The following is a 6,785-nucleotide window of genomic DNA, read 5'->3' as shown; positions in this document are numbered from 1 at the left end:
ACTATCAGTTTAGACTCTCTTGGAAATAATGATAACTCTGGAATTCTATGCTGACATCATTAGCTAGAAGAAGGTATTGTTTTAGATTTATGTAAAAGACAATTTGCCCACACAGAGGGATTTTAGAAGTAATTCTAAGGATATAAGAATAATGCTAAGAATTAAGCATCAGAAATAAACCTTTATCCAGAGATATATTTGATCTTTCCTTATGTGAGCAAGTAAATAAATGATGGAATTAAAATTTTCCACTACTTAAATTCTTCTAATTGAGACAAAACTTAGAACAATTTTTCCTGCCAGTATAGCATCAAAGAGAACAGTTATCATATATTTTTTTTAAAACTCATACTATTCCTTTATATTTGCAACGGTTAAAACAATGAGTTAAGAAGAAAAGGCAAACAAATCAGTTTTTATTGGATGACTCCTGTGTGCTGTGCACTGTGCTAGTCTTGCATTTCTCTTCTCAGACTCCTATGTATTGAGAGGCAAATAATTATCCTTCTCTCCCCTTTTTAAAACAATTGATTATCAATCAATTAAAATCAGTTAAAACAGTTGCCTTCAGCATCTGCAATGGAGACTTCAGCCTCCACTCCTGGCTCAATACTGATGGAAGGAATCTGTTTAACAATCTCAGAAGGACGTTGCAAATCAATGAGTTGCTGGACATGATCCCATGCACCTTCACCACAAGGAGTTTTTCATGTAGTGATTCTCAAGGTCTTGGAAGGCATGTGAGTGGGTCCTTTCACTTTGAAACTCTTTTCCTTTGCACCTCTGATCAAGTCAGTGCACACCTTCTCCGGGGAGTTTATGGTGCAGCTGGTGAGGGTAATCTTAATTCGGTCAAACGCCAGCTCGGGTTCCACAGGTGTCTTTCTGGTATCTTTATTTTTTTCCCTTAAATTCTTTTATTGGTACATTTTAGGTATACAATGCAATTACATTTATCTTTGGGTGCTTGTACCTGTACATGATGTATCTTGGTTTTCATTTTTTCCCCATTACCTGCGTGCCCTTCACCCTTAAACCCTTCCCTATTTACATATTTCGTTTCCATTTATTTTTTCTTTTCTCATAATTTTTCCTTTCCATTCTTTCCTTTCCCCTTCCCCTCCCACCACCCCTACCCCTTTGGACCTTTTCCTATTTCAAAGAATCAATTATTAGTTATTAATCCTTTTAGTCCTTATTTAAACTGTCAGTTTCTCACACTAGAGAAACTATTCGGTATTTACACGTGTGTTTTATTTATTTCACTTAAGAGTATGGCCTCAATATGCATCCATTTAGCTATAAATGACTCTAGTTTCTCATTCTTTATGGCTGAGTAGAACTCCATTTTATAAAAAAACCACATCTTCTTCATCCAGTTTCCAGTTGATGGGCACTTGGGCTGTTTCCGAGCTTTAGCTATCACAAACTGTGCTGCAATAAACATGGGTGCACATATATCACTGTGGTATGATTCTTTTAATTATTTTGGGAAGATACCCAGCAGGGGAATAGCTGGGTCCAATGGGACCTCTAGTCCTAGTTCTTTGAGGTATCTCCACACTGATTTCCACAGTGTTTGCACCAGTCTGCACTCCCACCAACAATGGAGAGGGGTTCCTTTCTCTCCACACCCCCGCCAACATTTGTTATTGGTTGATTTCTTGATAGTGGCCATTCTTTCTAGGGTGAGGTGGAATCTCAGTGTTGTTTTCATTTGCATCTCTCGAATGACCAGTTATGTTGAATATTTTTTTCATATGTTTATTTGCTGCTTTTACTTCTTTGTCTGAGAAATGTCTGTTCATTTCGGATGCCCATTTTTGAATTGGGTCTTTGAATTTGGGGGGTCTGATGTTTTTCAGTTCTTTATATATTCTAGATAGTAGTCCTTCGTCTGAGTTACAGCTGCTAAAAATTTTTTCCCACATTGTAGGTTGTCTGTTAGCTCTGTTGGTTTCTCTTGCAGTGCAAAAGCTTTTCAATAAGATGAGATCCCAGTTGTTGATTCTTTCTGCTAGTTCCTGTGCTACTGTGGGTTTGTTCATAAAGTCTTTTCCCTTGCCAATATCTTCAAGAGTTCTACCTAACTTATCTTCCAGCAAGTTTAGTGTTTCTGTCTTAATATTTGGATCTTTAATCCACTTAGATCTCAGTTTAGTGCATGGTGATAGAAATGGGTCTAGTTTTAATCTCTGACAGGTTGAAATCCAGTTTTTCCAGCACCATTTATTAAATAGGCTATCTTTCCTCCAGTGAGGGCTCAGTAGGCTAGGTGAGTGGGTCCTCGGTGGCTCGGGGTCTGCCCGCGGGTTGTGGTGCGAGCGGGCGGCCCGGTGGCCCTTTTCCCCAGCCCGCCGCCGCCGCCACCGCTGCTGTGATTGGGTGGAAGAGGGCTCTGGGCGATTGGAAATCCTAATGACAGTCTCCAAATTCGCCTCCGTCTGTACCACGGACGCCAATGCCTCGGCATTAGAGAAAGAGATTGGTCCAGAACAGTTTCCAGTCAACGAGCAGAGCACTATTTTGGATTAGTCAATTTTGGGAATACCTGCTACTGCAATTCAGTTCTTCAAGCACTTTATTTTTGTCGTCTATTTCTGGAAAAAGTTCTAGCGTGCAAGAGTCAGCCTAGGAAGGAGAATCTTCTTACGTGCTTAGCAGATCTCTTCTACAGCATGGCCATTCAGAAGAAAAAGGTTGGAGTAATACCTCCTAAGAAGTTCATCATGAGATTACGGAAAGAAAATGACTGCCAGTTCCATGACGGAGGGAACCCATTTGTTTTTGCTCACCATTGTATTCCCAGCCCATAATCCAGTTCCTGGCACATAAGCTTTTTGATAACTATATGCAACAAGATGCCCATGAATTCTTAAATTACCTACTAAATACAATTGCTGATATTTTACAAGAAGAAAGAAAACAGGAAAAACAAAATGGTCGCTTACCTAACGGTAACATTGATAATGAAAATAACAACAGCGCACCAGACCCAACGTGGGTTCATGAGATTTTTCGGGGAACATTAACTAATGAAAACAGATGTCTTACTTGTGAAACTATAAGCAGCAAAGATGAAGATTTTTAGACCTTTCTGTTGACGTGGAACAAAACACATCAATTACTCACTGTTTAAGGGGTTTTAGCAACACAGAAACTGTGCAGTGAATACAAATATTACTGTGAAGAGTGTCGCAGCAAACAGGAAGCACACAAATGGATGAAAGTTAAAAAACTGCCCATGATTCTAGCTCTTCATTTGAAGAGATTTAAATATATGGATCAGCTTCATCGATATGCAAAACTTTCTTATCGGGTAGTTTTTCCTTTAGAACTCTGCCTGTTTAACACTTCAGGTGATGCAACCAACCCTGACCGAATGTACGACCTTGTTGCTGTTGTGGTTCACTGTGGAAGTGGTCCCAATAGAGGACATTATATTGCAATAGTTAAGAGTCATGATTTTTGGTTGTTGTTTGATGATGACATTGCAGAAAAAATAGATGCACGAGCTATTGAAGAATTCTATGGGTTGACATCCGATATTTCAAAGAACTCTGAATCTGGTTACATTATTTTCTATCAGCCTCGGGACTGAGGAGGACCGGGATGAAGAGATACTTTCTGCCTCATTTCTTCTCTGGTTATTTTGGAAAGGCTCAAGCACTGAATTTTCAAGAAAAGAGAAATGCAGGAAGCTCAGGGGGCAGTAGCATACTTTGCACACAATAAAGCAAAGACAATGGATTAACAAGCCCTTTCTATCATGGTGTTGATTTATTTGCTCAGGTATCATGCTGTCTGTGCAGTTCCATACAACAAGGACATGAAATGAGAGATAACAGCTCCTCTTGTAAAACAGCCTTCCAGATATTGACATGCATTTTCTCTTTATAAATTGCACCAATAATAATTTGAATTCCTTGGGGGTGCAGTAGGAAGAATCGGAATATGTGCTGGCTTGTATCAATAATGTAAGGAGATGATTCTGAACACACTGCACAGATGCCCGGGGTTGGTATGTGTAGAAGCATAGTCAGTGTCTTTTTAAGCATAAACCAGAAATACTTGTGGGCCCAACACTTGCAGTTGCCTTCCTGACATACAAACCTAGCATAGTAGAATCCAGTGTCAGGAAGACAAATGTGTTTTGCTTCTCTGAAGAAGCTTATAATAATACACAGTGTATGTATATGTAGGGAACAATTGGTCAGAAGTGGCTTTTTGTTTCCCCAAGGGGAAAGACTGGCTTTGTAATTATAATTCTTTCCTTATTTATTTTACTTAAAACTGGTAGAGTCTTAATTATTGTAAGAAGTGCCCATGATTCTGTCAGTAAATTTTAGCCTAGTTTTCATTAGTTTTGTCAGTTTAAATACTCTTTTTGTTTGTTTCTGTTTTTAAGGGGAATTTTAAATTCTATCTGAACTCAGTAAGAGATCTTGAGAAAAATTGCAATGAGAGAAGGTAAATATTCTTTTTCAGGAGGAACTGATATCTCTGGTTCAATATTTGTTCTTTTGTCATAGTATGTAAGTCATTTATTTTATTCAGCTTTAATTTCAGTAAAAAAGTTTTAATTAAAAAAAAAATTAAAAATTCCCTAGAGTTGTTGGAATGATTAAAAGAAATTCTGGTGCAGTGGTGGTGTACTGGTCTTTAGAATTCTTAAATAGTCTGATGTTTAAAATTGAGCCTTGCTTGGAAAATTCATGTCCTCTAAGTTATTTTCAAATATCTTGTTTTTTTAACTTTGGTTAAAAAGTAATATATTCATCATAACCCTAGCAGCCTGGATTGTGGCCAAAAACACCTTCTGAAGATTACATTTTGATTAGATAGGCCAGTAATTTAAAAAAAAAAAAAAAAGACCATTTTTCCCCCTGTGACTTTACAGATTGATTGGAAGAACATTCAGAAATTAAAATTTATATTTTTCATTTTGCTGGGGGTTTTAAGAAGTAATATGTGTAATGTAAAATGTATGTACACCATTACAGTTGATATTTTTCCATGCATCAGTAAGTTGTCTGACAGTGGCAGAATATAACTTGCAGAGAATAATTGAAAATTACTTTCAAAATAATAGCAATTAGGCATTGGACGTTTCTTATCAAAAGGAGTAATTTTTTTAGTTTTCTAAAGTTATTTTACTAAAACTGTTGACCACAAAAAAAAGATGTTTCTTGTGCTGCTGTTAACATTTCTTATCCATATCTTTTAGCTCAGGAAATGACTTCACCTATTTGTCCCATAAACAGATCGTTAACAGGGTTACTTAGCTAATTGGGCTGCTTAGACAGATGTGCTGAAAATTACAGTATTTGGTGTTTATACTAAATATCAAAAAATATTTTGACAAATTCATTTTTAGGATACAGCTTCTCTTACCCTAGCTGAAATTGCTTTGTACAAATTACACATAGCCTGCCTGATCTGCCAACATTACACAGAGAATCAACAACCAAGAATGTGGGGGAAGTCAGAGGAGTAGAAGAGCTTGTATTTTGAGAGCTTAAACTGAATTGTTGTGGAATTTAAAGTTGTATTTTTACAGGTTTTTGTAAAGAAAAAGGATATAGTGAAGCACAGTTAGTTTTAACATTAGCTAGGCCACAGCAAGTATAAAGATAGATGAAGTCATTTGCATGAAGGTACAACATTGAAATACTGTATTGTGTTTTGTGCATTTTCGCATTTAAAAAATCCATACAGGCAAAGCAAGTTAAATTTCATGTTACAGTAACTTCTAACATTTGTATTGAGTTCCATGCTCGTCACATACTTCGTTCACATTTACACTGTATTTCATCATATGATTTGTCATATGATTCATCATATGATAAATTTATTTTTTATGCTTAGTGCAGCTGGATATAAGTAAAATGTTCTGAAGCTTATCAGAAACTCAATATACTTTTAAAATATATAGGGTTAGGGTTGGGGAGATAAAAATACAGGTATAGTAAGTAAGAAAAGTGACCCATCTAGAAAGCATTGTGAGGTTGTGTGTGGGTTGGCTGTGATTAAAATGAGGGGCAGGTTAAAATTGTAAATGGGGCTGATTTGCTATATATCTATGTACATGTTTGTTGGGATAGCTGTCCCATATTTTGTATATTGGAATAAATATTTCTATAAATTATCTTAACTAAAAGTAAATACTCTAAATTAAGTTCCACTTCTAAGTCACATGGCTTCTGTCTTGGAAATTTTATCAACTACAGGAGCCAGAAGGCTTAGGAAAGGCGAGGGAAGATGTTGTGCTCCATGGGTCTTGTGGCTTCTAACCATCATTATAGGTTGTTTTCTTTCTCTGATGGCAGTAGGAAGACCTCATTCTCATAATATACTACTCTTGATGCTTTATTTTAAAGATACTTTTCATTAAAGATTCTCTCATGAGGTGTTTGGCTGGGAGCTGGGAGGCTAAGGTGCTCAGGTCCTGGCTCTTCAGTGAACTTAACTGTGTGACCTTGGGCAAGTCACTTCACCTCTCTGTGCTTCAGTCTCCCTGTTTTGGAAAATGGGAGTAATACCTACCTCACAGGGTTGTTGTGGGGATTAATTAGAAATAATGTCTGTAAAGCATTTAAGGTTCTTGAAGAAGGTGCTATATAAATATAAAATAATATCTATTGAAATTGAAAAAAAAGTATGATGTTGACTGTTGCTTTTTCATAGATAGCCTTAATCAGGTTGAGATAAAGACCTTCTATTCCAATTTTTTGTAGCATTTTTATCATGAGTGGGTGTTAGATTTTGTCAAATGCCTTTTCTGC

The 6,785-nt window shown here is 36.8% G+C and overlaps 2 pseudogenes; one reads left to right on the top strand and one right to left on the bottom strand.

Moving 5' to 3' along the window:
• Positions 1–548: 548 nt before the first annotated feature.
• LOC101709887 (small ribosomal subunit protein uS10 pseudogene) lies at positions 549–896 on the bottom strand (annotated as a pseudogene).
• Positions 897–2,412: 1,516 nt separating this feature from the next.
• LOC101708808 (ubiquitin carboxyl-terminal hydrolase 12-like) lies at positions 2,413–3,601 on the top strand (annotated as a pseudogene).
• The last annotated feature ends 3,184 nt before the right edge of the window (positions 3,602–6,785 follow it).

The sequence above is a fragment of the Heterocephalus glaber genome, unplaced genomic scaffold (assembly GCF_053883595.1).
Source record: "Heterocephalus glaber isolate CG9 unplaced genomic scaffold, H.glaber_assembly_v1.0 deba00001733, whole genome shotgun sequence".
NCBI lineage: Eukaryota > Metazoa > Chordata > Mammalia > Rodentia > Bathyergidae > Heterocephalus > Heterocephalus glaber.
The sequence above is the reverse complement of the archived record's forward strand: the minus strand, read 5'-3'. Positions and strand labels throughout refer to the sequence as shown.